The sequence below is a fragment of the Sus scrofa genome, chromosome 2, assembly GCF_054392235.1.
Source record: "Sus scrofa isolate SSC_HxYL_T2T_F1_AM1 chromosome 2, Sscrofa_HxYL_maternal_Yorkshire_Landrace_v2.0, whole genome shotgun sequence".
Taxonomy (NCBI): Eukaryota; Metazoa; Chordata; class Mammalia; order Artiodactyla; family Suidae; genus Sus; species Sus scrofa.
In genome coordinates this window covers 65,569,258-65,584,909 of record NC_139384.1, presented here as the reverse complement: position 1 = coordinate 65,584,909, position 15,652 = coordinate 65,569,258, and positions in this window count along the sequence as shown.

Below are 15,652 nucleotides of genomic sequence, written 5' to 3'. Positions count from 1 at the left end.
ACTTTGTTTCTCACAATTTTACTGAATTTATTGCTTAGTTTTAGAAATTTATTGGGATTTCATTAGGATTTTTTTTTAGGTATTAGATTATATCACCTGCCAGGAAATGCAATTTTTAAAAATTTCCTATTTGGGTGTCTGTTATTCTTTTTCTCACCTTCTGGTTCTAGCCAAGACTACCACCATTATGCTGAATAGAGGTGAAGATAGTGGGCACATTTACCTTGTTCCTGCTCTTAGAGAAAAGTTTTCAAATTTTACTCATTTGTATGATGTTGGCTGTGGGTTTGAAATTTAAGAGCTTTATTGGGTATATTACTTTTCTTCTGGGTAAATAAAAATGTGGAAATTTATTTTATTTTAGTTTATTTAAAAAAAATCCTGGTCCTCTACTTACTTAATTTTTTCCTTACATTAAAAAAAATTAAAGTATAGTTGATTTATAATGTTACTTCAATTTCTGTTTTATAGCAAAGTGGCCCAATCACATGCAGTTGCCTGTGTTGTACTGTAGGGCCCTATATTCCCTCCATTCAGAATATAGCAGTTTGCATCCAAAAGCCCTGAACTGCCTGTCCATCCCACTCTCTCCCCACTCCCTCCCTGGGTGTCCAAAGGTCTGCTCTCCTTGGCTGTGATCTGTTTCTGTTTTGTAGATAGGATCATCTGTGCCATATTTTAGATTCTACAAATAAGTGATATTCTATGGTATTTTTCTTTTTCTTATTGGCTTACTTCACTTAGTATGAGAATTTCTAGTTTCATCCATGTTGCTGAAAATGGCATTAGTTTATCTTTTTATGACGGAGTACTATTCAACTGTATATGGTACCACATCTTCTTAATCCATTCATCTGTTGATGGACATTTAGGTTGTTTTCATGTCTTGGCTATTATGAATAGCACTGTGCATGTATCTTTTTCAATGAGTTTTATTCTGATACATGCCCAGGAGTGGGACTGATGGATCATATGGTAGTTCTATATTTAGTTTTCTGAGATACCGCCATATTATTTTCAATAGTGGTTGAATCAATTTACATTCCCACCAACAGTGGAGGAGGGTACATTGTTCTCCACACTCTCTCCAGCATTTGTTATTTGTTGATGTGTTAAAATGATCACTCTGACTGGTGTGAGGTGGTACCTCTTTGTAGTTTTCATTTGCATTTCTCTAATGATTAGTGATGCTGAGCATTTTTTCATGTTCCTGTTGGCCATTTGTAAGTTTTCTTTGGTGAAATATCTATTTAGATCTTCTACCAATTTTTCAGTTGGATTTTTTGTTTGTTTTTGAATTATATGAGTTTATATATTTTGGAAATTAGGCCCTTATCTGTTGCATCATTTGAAATATTTTCTTCCATTCTGTAGGTTTCCTTTTCATTTTTTAATGTCTTCCTTTACTGTGAAAAAGTTTTGTGTTTCATTAGGTTCCATTGGTTTATTTCTGTCTTTATTGTCGTTATTCTAGGGGTTGTTTCAAAGAAGATGTTGTGTGATTTATGTCAAAGAGTATTCTGCCTATGTCTTCCTCTAGGAATTTTATAGTATCTGGCCTTGTATTTAGATCTTTAATACATTTTGAGTATATTTTTTGTATCAAGTTAGTGTTATGCTTTCATTCTTCTAATGTAGGCTTCCAGTTTTCCCAGCATGATTTATTGAAGAGACTATCTTGTTTTCCACTGTTTCTGCCTCCTTTGTCATAGATTAGTAGACCATAGGTGCTTGGGTTTATTTCTGGGCCTTCTATCCTGTTCCATTGATTTACATTTCTGTTTTTGTGCCAGTGCCATGCTGTTTTGATAACTGTAGCCTCATAGTATTGTCTTAAGTCAGGAAGCTTGATTCCTCCATTTTCATTTCTCTTTTTCAACATTGCTTTGGCTATCCAGGGTCTCTTATGATACCAAGCTATACAAGGATACCACAAAAATGAAAATTACATGCCAATATCACTGATGAACATAGAATCAAACATCCTCAACAGGATACTAGAAAAGCAAATCCAAATATATATTAAGAGAATTATACACCATGATCAAGTGGGATTTATCCCAGGGATGCAAGGATTATTCAATATCCACAAATGAATGTGATATACCACATCAACAAAATGAAAAATAAAAGCCATTATGAATACCTAAATAAGATGCAGAAAAGGCTTTTGATAAAATTCAACACATTTTCAGATAAAATTTCTCCATAGACTAGGCATAGAACATAATAAAAACCATATATGAACAACATAATAAAAACCATATATGAACAACCCACAACAAACTTCAACATAATAAAATCATAATATGAACAACCTCCTCAACATAATAAAAATCATATATGAACAGCCTACAACAAACTTCATTCTCAATGGTGAAAAATTGAAAAAATTTATGCTAAATCAGAAATAAGACTAGGATGTTCATTTTCACCACTACTATTCAAAAGAGTTTTGAAAGTCTTAGCCACAGCAATTAGAGAAAGAAAATAAATAAAGGGAATCTAAATTGGAAACAAAGATGTAAAACTCTCACTGTTTGCAGATGATATGATACTATACTGAGAAAAATCCTAAAGACAACACCAGAGAACTCTTATAACTCATCACTGAGTTTGGCAAATTTGTTGTTTACAAACTTATATAAGAAATCAATTGTATTTCCCTATACCAACAATGAAATATCAGAAATAAATATCAGGGAAACCATCCCATTTACCATCACATTAAAAAGAACAAAATACTCAGGAATAAACCTACCTAAAAAGACAGAGACTTATACCCTGAAAACCATAAGATGCTGATGAAAGGTATCAAAGACAACACAAACAGATGGAAAGATACACCATTCTTGGTTGGGAAGAATCAATATTTTCAAAATGAATATACTACCCAAGGCAATCTACACATTCAATGCAGTGCCCATAAAATTACCAAGGACATTCTTCACAGAATTAGAACAGTACATTTTAAAATTTGTAAGGAAGCCCAAGAGTATATTACTTTTATATCCATTTTTTGAGTGTATCTAACATGAAAAATGTATCTTGTCAAATATGTTTTTTCACCTACTGAGATTATATGATTTTATATTTCATTCTATTAGTGTGGCATAACATATTTATTGATTTGTATATTTTGAAGCATCATTGAATCCCAAGTATACATCCCACTGATCATCATGAATGGACTTTTTTATGTGCTGTTTAATTCAATATGCTAATTTTGTGAGCAGAATTTTAAAATCTACATTCATCTCAGATATTAACCTATATATTTTTTCTTATAGGACCCTTTTCTTTCTTTAGTTATAGGGTTATGTAAGCCTCTTAAAACTAGTTTGGCAGTTTTTTGTTCCTTTTTAATTTTTTTAGAAGAGTTTAGAAGGGATAAACATTAATGCTTTTAAATGTTTGGTAGAATTCACCCTTGAAATCATCTGGTTCTGGGATTTTTCTGAACTGGGATATTTTTATTTAAGATTAAAATATAACTAGAGATGCTGAGCAGCTTTATTTGTGCTTGTTGGCCATCTGGGTCTTCTTTGGAGAAATGTCTATTTAGGTCTTCTGCACATTTTTTTGGTTGGGTTGTTTGTTTTATTTTTGTTGAGTTCTATGTGTTGTTTGTATATTTTGTAGATTAGGCCTTTGACATTTTCATCATTTGCAAAGTTTGTATCCATTCTGTGACACTTGTCTTTTCATTTTTTGAATGATTTTCCTTTACCGTTCAAAAGCTTTTAAGTTTAATTAAGTCCCATTACTATATTTTTGGTTTTATTGACTTTATTTTAGGAAATGGATAAAACAATATGTTACTGTGATCTATGTCAAAGATTATTCTGCCTCAGTTCTCCTTCAAAGTTTGTGGGGATGTAAATTGGTAAACCACTATGGAAAACAGTTGTCAGTGGGTAGGGGAGAGAGAGTGGATGGGGAGTTTGGGGTTGGTAGATGCAAACTGTAACTTTTGTAATGGATAGACAATGGCATACCACGGTACAGCACAGGGAACTGTATGTGATTGGGTCACTTTGTTGTACAACAAAAATTGCAGAAACATTATAAATCAATTGTACTTTAATTTAAAATAAAATAAAACCAACCAAAATAAATCTAAAGATATTATGTAGAAGGAAATAATGAAAATAACTGCAGAAATAAATTTTTAAAGGCTTAAAATATAAATAAAATGAATAATTATTTTAAGAGTTGATGTTTTTTGGAATTTCCCTGATGTCTCAGTGGGTTAAGAATGTGGTATTGTGGTATTTTTCATTGTTGTGGCTCAGGTTGCTGCTGTGGAGTTGGTTTCATCCCTGGCCTGGGAACTTTTTTAAGCCATAAGCATAGTCTTTCGCCCCCCCCAAAATAGTTGGTATTTTTACCAAACTAACAAAATTGGAAAACTTATAAGTAATTTAAAACAAAAAGAGGAAAGACTCAAATACCAGAAATGAAAGATTATTCTTCCATAGAGAAGTTGTAATCATCTGGATATGAGAGCAAAACATCTACAGCATTCCCTGGAGGCAAAGCTTAATCCAGAGAAAGTCTCTCACTCTCTCCAATTCTATGAAAGCTGAGAGAGGTGAGGAAGCTGTAGAAGAAAAATTTGAAGCTAGCAAAGGTTGGTTCATGAGGTTTAAGGAAAAAAAGTATTTTTGATAACATAAAAGTTATAGCCTCAGGACCCAGTTCTTCCCAGCCCAACAGTATCAAATGTCTCAATTCAAGCAATTAACTAGGGAGGGTTTTCCTGGTGGGCTCGACCCACCAGGAGAGAGGATTCCTTAAAACTTCCAGATGATTCATCCATTCCTTCAGATTCCCATGCCTGCCAGAGGGCTCAGGACCAGGTCCTGCAGACCAGTCCACAGAAACTAGAACAGGGACCCTTTGGGTCCTGCCAGTCAGAGACCGTGGGACTTAATTTTGCCTAATGATGGGCAGGCTTCAGCCTCAGAATCCTTGGTCCTGACCACCAGCAAACCTACTCTAGCCTTGGGACCAGATTCACTCACCACTGGGCAGACACCTACTTCTGGACAACCACAGTCTCTAGATTATAGACAAAGACCCCCACCAGTAGTATAGAACCTGACCTGGGACCAAATGGGCCATGGTCCCACACACTATCAAGCAAGTACAGGCATCAAGAGACCTCAGACCACACATCCAGCAGGGTAAAGGAACTGTCCCCATTCACCAGGACTCTGACTCCAGCTCTGGAGCCTCTGAACCCTGAAGCCAGACCCTAGGACCTCATTCTGCCTGCTGGTGAACTGGCAGGAACATCAAGACCTGGCTTCTCCCATTTCTTGGTGGGCATCAGCCCTTGGATATCCTGTACCCCTTTTCTGCCTACTAGTGAGTCTACACTAGTCCCAGAGTCCCTGGGATTCTGCAGCCAACCTTCTCACGACCCTGAGAGCTTTGGTACATGGCAGCATTTGTACAAGGCAGAGAGTGGCAACCAAGTGAACCAGGGGCAACTAAACCTACCAGACCACCCACAGTAGTCAGGCTACCACAGAAAAAGGACACACAGCTATCATCTCTAGAACATATGCTCTGGTGAACTACTAAGAGTATGGTGTTGGGATGCAAAGGATGTCTCCTATAAAAAGCTTCTTATTTAAGTTCAGGATACAATCAATCAGATGTATAGAAATAAAAACAGAAAATTAGGCAAAACTCATATTCTGAATGAAGGAACAAAATAAAACCCCAGACGAACAAAATGAATACAGATAGACAATGTACCCAGGAACACTATAAGGGTAATGATCATAAAGATGATCAAAGACCTTGAGAGGAGAATAAATGCAAAGAATAAGTTAAGAGTTTATATAACTTTTTAGATTCCACATAAAGTGATGTCATATGTTATTTATTTTCTCTGACAGAGCTCATTTAGTGGTAATCTCTAGTTCTATCCATGTTGCTCCAAATTGCAATATTTCATTTGTTATGGCTGAGTAGTATTTCATTGTAAATTAGTGTATATATAGAAAGATAGATATATATGTGTATTATATACATCTATTTCATCTATATCTATATATCTATATCTATACCAATTTTCTTTATCCATTTATCCGTTAATGGATACTTAAGTTGCTTCCATGTCTTAGATATTATAAATAGTACTGCTATAAGCTTTGAAGTGCATATATCTTTTTGAATTAGAGTATTTGTCTATTCTTTTTTTTTCTATAAAATTATTTTTAGTCATGGCTGTACGTTTTTTTTCCATGGCTTATCTTCCTCTACTTTATTTATTTATTTTTTATTTTTTATTTTCCCACTGTACAGCAAGGGGATCAAGTTATCCTTACATGTATACATTACAATTACATTTTTTCCCCACCCTTTGTTCTGTTGCAACATGACTATCTAGACAAAGTTCTCAATGCTACTCAGCAGGATCTCCTTGTAAATCTATTCTAAATTGTGTCTGATAAGCCCAAGCTCCCGATCCCTCCCACTCCCTCCCCCTCCCATTATACACTCAGGAGTGAGATTACTGGATCATATGAACATCCATTCTGTTTTCTATATTGACTGCATCTGTTTGCATTCCCACTAAAAGTGTAGGAGGATATTCTTTTCTCCACCAGGACTTCTTATTAGTAGATTTTTTGATAATGACCATTCTGACTGATGTGAGGAATTACCTCATTGCAGTTTTGATTTACATTTGTATAAAATTAATGATGTTGAGCATCTTTTCAGGTACCTACTGACCATCTACATGTCTTCTTTGGAGAGATATCTATTTGGGTTTTCTGCCCATTTTTATAGGGTTGCTTGAGTTCTATCTGCTGTTTGTATATTTTGGAAATTAAGCCCTTGTCTCTTGCATAATTGCAAATGTTTTCTCTCAGTATGTAAGTGTCTTTTCCTTTTGTTTATGGTATATTTTGGTGTTCAAAAGCTTGCAAATTTGACTAGGTCCAATTGGTTTGTTTTTTATTTTATTTATTTTTCCTTGGGAAACTGACCTAAGAAAATATTACTGTGATTTATGTCAGAGAGTGTTTTGCCAATGTTCTCTTATAGGAGTTTTATGGTGTCATGTCTTATATTTACGTCTTTAAGCCATTTTGAGTTTATTTTTTATTTGCAGTGAGGTAGTGGTCTAACTTCATTGAAATATATGTGGTTGTCCAGCTTTCCAAGAACCATTTGTTGAAGAGAATGTCTTTAGTCCATTGTATATTCCTGACTAGTTTGATAAAGATTAATTGACTATAGGCATGTAAATTTATTTCTGGGTTTTCTTCTATTCCATTGATACATATGTCTGTTTTTGTGCAAAACACAGTTTTGATATAGTAGCTTTGTAGTATTTCCTGAAGTTTGAGAGGGTTATACCTCCAGCTTTGCTTTGGCCATTTGGGATATTTCATGATTATATCTAAATATTTGGATTGTTTGCTCTAGTTCTGTTAAAAATGTCATGGGTAATTTGATAGGTGTTGCACTAAATATATAGACCACTTTGAGTAGTATGGTAATTTTATCTTTCCTAATTCCTCTAATTCAGGAGTGTAGGTATATTTTCATTTCTCTGAATCATCTTCACTTTCCTTTATCAATGTTTTATACTTCTCAGCATTATAAGTCTTTTACTTCCTTGGTCAGGTTTATTCCTAAGTATTTAATTTTGGGGGTTGTGATTTTAAAAGGTATTATTTTTTACATTACTTTTCTTATATTTCATTTTTAGTAAATATAAATGTAACTGATTTCTGAATGTTAATCTTGTATTGTGCTGCTTTGCTGAATGTTAGTATCAAGTTGAGTAGTTTTCGTGTGGAGTCCTTAGGATTTTTTTATATATAGTAACATGTCATCTGCATATAGAGATAATTTTACCTCTTCTTTTACAATCTGAATACATTTTATTACTTTTGTTTTTGTGATTGCTGTGGCTAAGATTTCCAATAATATGTTGGATAAGAGTGGTGAAAGTGGACATCCCTGTCTTGTTCCATATTTTCATGGGAAGACTTTCAGCTTTTCTCTGCTGAGTATTATAGTGACTGTGGGTTTATCATAGATGGCTTTTATATGTTGAGGTATGTTCCCTCTATACCCACTTTGATAAGAGTATTTATCATGAGTGATTGTTGAGTTTTGTTAAATTTTTTTTCTGCATCTATTGAAATGATCCTGTGGGTTTTTTACTTTTCTTTTGTTACTATGGTGCATTGCATTGATTGATTTGTGTATATTGAACCATCCTAGTGAGCTTGGGATGAATTCCACTTGGTTGTGGGGTATGATCTTTTTTATGTGTTGTTGGGTTCACTTGGCCAAAATTTTGTTGAGAATTTTTGCATCTATATTCATCAAAGATATTGGCCTATCATTTTCTTTTTCTGCTTGTATCTCTCTGGTATTGATTTTAGGGTGACTGTGGCTTCATAGAATGTCTTTTGGAATGTTCCTCTTCTTCAGTCTTTTGAAATAATTTAAGTAGGATGGGTACAAATTATTCTTTGTGTGTTTGATAGAATTCCCCAGAAGCCATCAGGCCCTGGACTTTTGTTCATAGGGCTAACTCATTTGTTTATATGTCACTAAATTATATTTTAATTTTATTTTTATTAAAGTATAGTTGATTTACATGTAGTGTAAATTTCTGCTGCACAGCATAGTGACCCAGCTACATATATATTTATGCATATATTATATACATATGTAATATTCTTTTTCTCATACTATTTTCCATCAGGTTCTATCCCAAGAGATTCTACAGAGTTCCCTGAGCTGTACAGTATCACCTTGTTTCTTACCCATTCTAAATGTAATAGTTTGCATTTACCAAACCTAAACTCCCCATCCATCCCACTCCCTCTCCACTCCCTCCTGGGAACCACAATTCTGCTCTCCTTGGCTGTGATCTGTTTCTGTTTTCTAGATAGGATCATCTGCGTCATATTTTGGATTCTACAAATAAGTGATATCCTATGGTATTTTTATTTTTCTTTCTGGCTTACTTCATTTAGTATGAGAATCTCTAGTTCTACCCATGTTGCTCAAATGACATTATTTTATCTTTTTTATGGCTGAGTACTATTCAATTGTATATATGTACCACATCTTCTTAATCCATTCATCAGTCAGTGGACATTTAGGTTGTTTCCATGTCATGGCTATTGTGAATAGTGCTGCAATGAACATATGGGTGTGTGTATCTTTTTCAGTGAAAGTTTTGTCTGGATATATGCCCAAGAATGGGATTGCTGAATCACATGGCAGTTCTATATTTAGTTTTCTTAGGTACCTCCATAATATTTTCCGTAGTGGTTTAACCAATTTACATTCCCACCAACAGTGAATGTGGGTACCTTTTTTTCCACACCCTGTCCAACATATTTGTTATTTTTAGACTTGTTAATTATGGTCATTCTGACCAGTGTGAGGTCCTCATTGTTGGCTTGATTTTCATTTCTCTAATAATTGGTGATGTTGAGCATTATTTAATGTGCCTACATGCCATCTATAAATATTTGTTGGAGAAAAGTCTATTTAGGTCTTCTGCCCATTTTTTTTTAATTGGGTTGTTTATTTTTGTTGTTGTTGTGTTGTATGAGTTGTTTGTATTTGTTGTCAAAAAGACTATACTACCAAAGTTAATCTACAGATTTAATTCAGTCCCTATCAAATTACCAATGACATTCTTTTGTCTTCATGTATGCATTTAGTACTGTAAATATCCATCTTATAACTGCATCCTGAATGTTTTTGTATGTTGGGTTTCCATTTTTATTTATTATTTTAAGAAATAATTTTAAATTACTTATTTTTCATTGATTGAGTACAGTGTTTAATTTCCATGTGTTTATGCCTTTTCTGGTTCTTATCCCATTTAATGATTGCTGTAGTTATACCATTATGGTCAGAAATGATGTTTGATATGACTTCGATATTCTTATATTTGTTAAGATTTGTTTTGTTGTCTAACATATGATCTATGTTGCAGAATAGTCTTTGCACACTTGAAAAGACTGTGTATTCTGCTTTACTGAATAGAATTCTCTGTAAATGTCTGTTTGGTTAATTTGGTTGAACACAGTTCAAATCTAATTTTTCTTTACTGATTTTCTGTTTTAATGTTTCCTATATTGTTGAATGTGAGGCATTGAAGTTTCCTACTATTCTGTTGTCTAATTTTCCCTTCAGTTATGTATACATGTAAATATATACATATATTTATGAATGAAAATATATAGGCTCTCTCCATATATAGTCTTTTCAGCTTAGGATACATAAATATTTACAATTATATCTTTTGGATCACACTCTTTATCATTATGTAATGAAGATTTTTATTCATGGGATAATTTTTTTAAATGTTTTAATTGTCATTTCCCCAATACAATTATTTTTTATACTGGTACATCATGGTGACCCAGTTACATATGCATGTACACATTCTTTTTTCTCTCCTTATCATGCTCCATCATAAGTGACTAGACATAGTTCTCAGAGCTACACATCAGGATCTCATTGCTAATCCATTCCAAAAGCAATAGTTTTTATCCATTAACTCCAAGCTTCCAATCCATCCCACTCCCTCCCCCTCCCCCTTGGCAGCCACGTGGGACAATTTTTGATTTGCAGTTTATTATGTTTGACAAAAGTATAGTTATTTCTGCTCTCTTTTTTCCCAACTTACATTGAATATTTTTCCATCCACTCAGTTTCAGTCTATATGTATTCTTAAGCCTAATATGAGTCTCTTTTAGGCAGCATGTAAGTGAGACTTGTTTCTGCATCCATTGAGTTTTTCTATGTGTTTTGATTACAAAATTTATTTGACTTCTATTTAAAATGAGTTTTGATAAATTTGTCTTTACAGTTGTCATTTTGTTAATTGTTTCTTGGATGTTCTATTACTGTCTGATCATATTTTCCCCCTCTTTTCTCTCTTCCTTTATGACTTGATGATATTCTATTTTGATTGCTTTCTCTTTATCATTTATTCATTTTTATTTATCTTTTATCATAACTACTGTAATTATTTACTTTTTAGTTAACATGAAAATTAAACACTAAATGTTTTAATAGTTTATTTTAATCCAAAGATAATTCTAATTTGATTTTATATAAATATGCTAGCCTATTTCTTCTTCAGACACAGTTTATATTTTTGTCTTCAAATTTTGCCTTTTTATATTGTGTAACCAGTAACAATTAGTTTAGATAATGTTAATACCTTTGTGTCTTAGTCTTTTTTATCATTTATTTATATATACATATTTTCTACTGTATACTAGATTCATAAGTGTTTTTTTCAACCACTTGTACAATATTGGAGTACTCTAAAATTTACTATATATCATATTTTCTGGTGTATTTTCTATTTTCATAAATTCTATGTTTCCTTCTGCCATTTTTTTTATTCTTGAAGAAATCCTAGTGTAGTTTCTTTTAAATTTGATCTATCAGTGATTAACTCTTGCAGATTTTGTTTGGATGGAAATATATTTGCCTTTCTTCCATTCTGATCTGAATACAATATTCCCCCTGTTATAATATGCAAATTTTTTATTAAAATATGCTGATTAGTTGAATGTTGATATTCCACAATATCTTAAGCTGTATTCATTCCTTTTTATTATTCCAAAAATGTAGTTCCTCTGATTGGGTGATTTACACTGACCTATCTCTATTATGATTTACTTTCCTCTGACCTTGATTTATTTTGCTGTTAGAGTTCTATATTTCATTTTTGGTTCAGTTTTCTTTATCTCTCAGCTCTATGATTTTATGTGTTACATTTAAATAATTTTTTAAGTATTCATTTAAATTTTCACTTTGTGCATTTATTTTCAAATCTTGGTGAACATTTTTATGACCATTATTTTGAAATTTCTATTTGACAAATCATTCATGTTTTTTTCATTCTGGTTGGTTTCTGGTGAGTTATTTTGTTTTCTTTAATATTTATTCCATCATTTCTTTATTTTTCTTTACTTTCTGTGTGGATTTCTGTGCATTATTGAAAAGACCACTTTTCTCTGTCCTGACAGACCAATTTTATTTAAGAGATAAACTTTACCAATCAACTGCCCTGAGAGTCTGGGTGCCTATCAAAACTTTGTACTTGTGAAACCCAAAATGGTTCTTCTTAGTGACTCTATGGTGATTTGCATGTGCCAAGGTATGTCAGTGCTCTGAAGCATCAGGAATTACTTATAAGAATTTCTCTGATTCTCTAGTATGTGTACTATAAGTTTCTTCAGTTAATAATGATGCTTATAAATCTCTTCATCAGCAATATATTGTTAACAGAAATATCATCTTCATTTTATAATTAGGTGGCAAATAACTAAGCTTTAATTATGTTTTATTTATCTATTTTTAATTTATAGTTGCACCTGTGGATGTGAATGTTCCCATGCTAGTGGTCAAATGGGAGCTGTAGCTGAGGGCCTGCACTACAGCCACAGCAACAACGGATCCAAGTTGAATCTATGACTTACACTTGAAGCAATTCTGGATCCTTAACCAACTGAGCAGGGCCAGGGATCAAACCTCATTCTCATGGAGACTGTTGAGATTCTTATATAAACATTGCATGGGAAAAGGATGGCAGAAAATAATTTAATTTCTCATTTGTATAAATGATTGGGTATTATTTATATATATGTATATATATATACATAGTTTATCTGAACAAAGAAATAACTAACAATTTCTCTAAGTCAAAATAAATGTGGGGAGGAAATCATTGAAATTATTTTTGCATTTTATATTTTAATCATCCTTCTTTGATTCTAAAATAAAATGTGATAATAAAACATTTTCAAAGTGACAGAAAAATTTATAAATGTGTTGATTTGTAGACCTTAAAGTTTTTTATAAATAATCTTAAAATTATGATTACATACACTATTGAAATACACATAAATTCAATTAGAAATTTAGTTGAGTTAGAATGGCCAATATGTTCAAACATATATAATTTTTGAAGCTCTTTATTTCCTTAAGTTTTCTTATACTTGTGGTAAAACAATTAACTTCTAAGGGTAAAAATTAAATGTTGATAAATATATTTGTTTCTTGCTTAGGTTACATTCAGGCATTATCAATCTTGTTTTATTAATATTTTGTAGGCTAGTTTAATTTTATTAAAATGTACTTTTGTAGAAAATAAATGTTTGTGTTCATATATAAATAATTATAATTTTAAAGCTATAAAGTGATTCTCCTATTTATTTCTTTCCTTTAGAGAAAACTTTGTTGATGCAAGTAATATACCATTCACTCTTTTTTCTCAACAATTATTTAGATAAATACTGTTATACTATATGTCTGCTAGTTTCTAACAGTGATCAAAATTATAAACAAGGAATAATCTTATACAATGTCCACCTTAAAAGTACTTAGAATTGAGATAGTGCATAAAATTGTACACATTGAGATACTACAAGCAAAAATAGGTAAATACTCAAGCAAGTGTTAGAAATATACCATCAGATTTCACTGAATTGTGAAATTGCATAATCTGCTGAAGGGTGGGTTCACAATGGATTTACTGAGAAGGTGAATTTTTAATCATCTCCTTCGTTTTGATAAAGAGCTAGGGTGAATCTTTTGAGAAATATGAACATATAGGATATTTCATGATTAAAACATTCTAAAATTGAAATGTCTAATTCAAGTAGAACTAATATAATTCATTGTCACCTACACATGATTTTTCCAAGAATTTCTTAATGCTAGGCTCACTGCCTTTTTACTCTACTCTGTGTTTTTTTATTTCATCCCCTTGAGAAGGATGTTTGTGGATGGAGAAGATGGGTATCTATAGTCAAACCACAGTGTCTAGGTTATCCTCATAGGGCTCTCTGACTTCCCTGAAGTGTGATATCCTCTCTTTGTGCTCTTTGCCACCATCTTTCAGGTCACCTTGATGAGGGCATTCTCTCTTGACCTTTGGAATTGAGAAAAAATTGTGCATATCAGTATTACTTTTTGGCAAATCTGTTTCTCTTAGATATATTCTGTCCATCAATTATCATTCTCAAGATGCTGAGAACCTCTTGACTGAGAAGCACAGCATTTCTTTTACTGGATGTGTTTTGCAGCTTTCCTTTCTGGTGGCCCTGGTGGAAGCTGAAGTCTCCCTTCTCACTGCCATTGACTTATTTCTGATATGTGGCCATCTGTTTCCCCCTTTGTTACACTCTCATCATTGCCAAGATTTACTGTGTCCAGCTAATGGCTGGGACCTTGGCAACAGAATTTCTTAATTCCTTCCTTCCTACAGTGTCTATGTCTGCCAGTCTTTCAGTAAGTCCTCATGAGTTGCTGCTTTTGAGGAAACTAAGAGATGTATATATTTTTATTTCATTCCTCTCTCTGTCATGGTCATCTAAGAGATGAGCTACTTCTCATGGGCTGTAGCAGAGACTTTTGCAGTGATGCGAATATTTACTCAAGCATTAAAAAGGCAGCTCTCCCATCCAAGTACTAACTGGGCCCAACCCTGCTTAGCTTCTGAGATCAGATGAGATCAGGCAAGTTCACTGTGATATGGCCATTCAGGATGGATCAGCAATGGGATCCTGCTGTGTAGCACTGGAAACTCTGTCTAGTCACTTATGATGGAACACATAATATGAGAAAAAAGAACGTATACATGTATGTGTAACTGGCTTGCCATGCTGCACAGTAGAAAAATTATATATTTAAATAAATGATAAAAAAGGCAGTTCTTTAAATTTCAAGACTGACTGGAGGGATGGATGAATTTGTTAGTTTGGGCTAATGAATGTGTGTGTAAATGAGGTGCCATTTTAGATTAATGACTCTATAGTTAGACTGATAGAAATCATGCATAAAATGGAGATGATCAGGAAGAAGGAAGGAAATGTCAGATAGGAATAAAAGCTTCTGACAGGAAGGACTGGAGGGCTCAAAAAAAAAACCCTCTAATTCAGAAGAAGGCATGATTTCAGTTGGCTGCAGTGGTTACTTGGCTGAGCTCTGACACTGTGTTTCCAGAGCAGGGGTATACTATTGCTAAGGTATCTTATAGTCAGGCATATTTTTACCTTGATGCTGGGTTTAATATAGTCTGTGCAACAATCCTGTCACATCTGCCTGCCCCAGGGATTTGCTCTAGATTGAGGAGATGGAGGTTGACCAGGATGTTACAGTGCCAGGGTTACTGCTTCAGTCTTTCCTTATACTATAATGAGGAAAGACATAACAATTGGCCATAAAAATGTATCAATACTTGAATGCCATGTGAGAGCATCCTACTGTGAATTACCTAAGGACAAAGAAAAGTTGTTCTTTTGATGAATATGTATATATATATATATACACATACACATACACATATATTGTGTTAATTTTATTCTACCTCTTAGCTGTTGGTCCCATAACATGAACCAAATAGAAACTGTCACATTATAGACCCCTCCAAGAATACATGGCATAGGGCAACAAGAAATATGTCAGCAATGTTTACTGGTGGTGTGTTGTTAGACAAGATCAAATTTTTCACCCTCCAGGACATAATTAGATCTGCATGTTGGGCAGGTCATACAGATATCATATCCAGACTAATGCTGTTTCCCTAAATTCCTTGGTAAATCAGGTCACAGACTGAGTGACA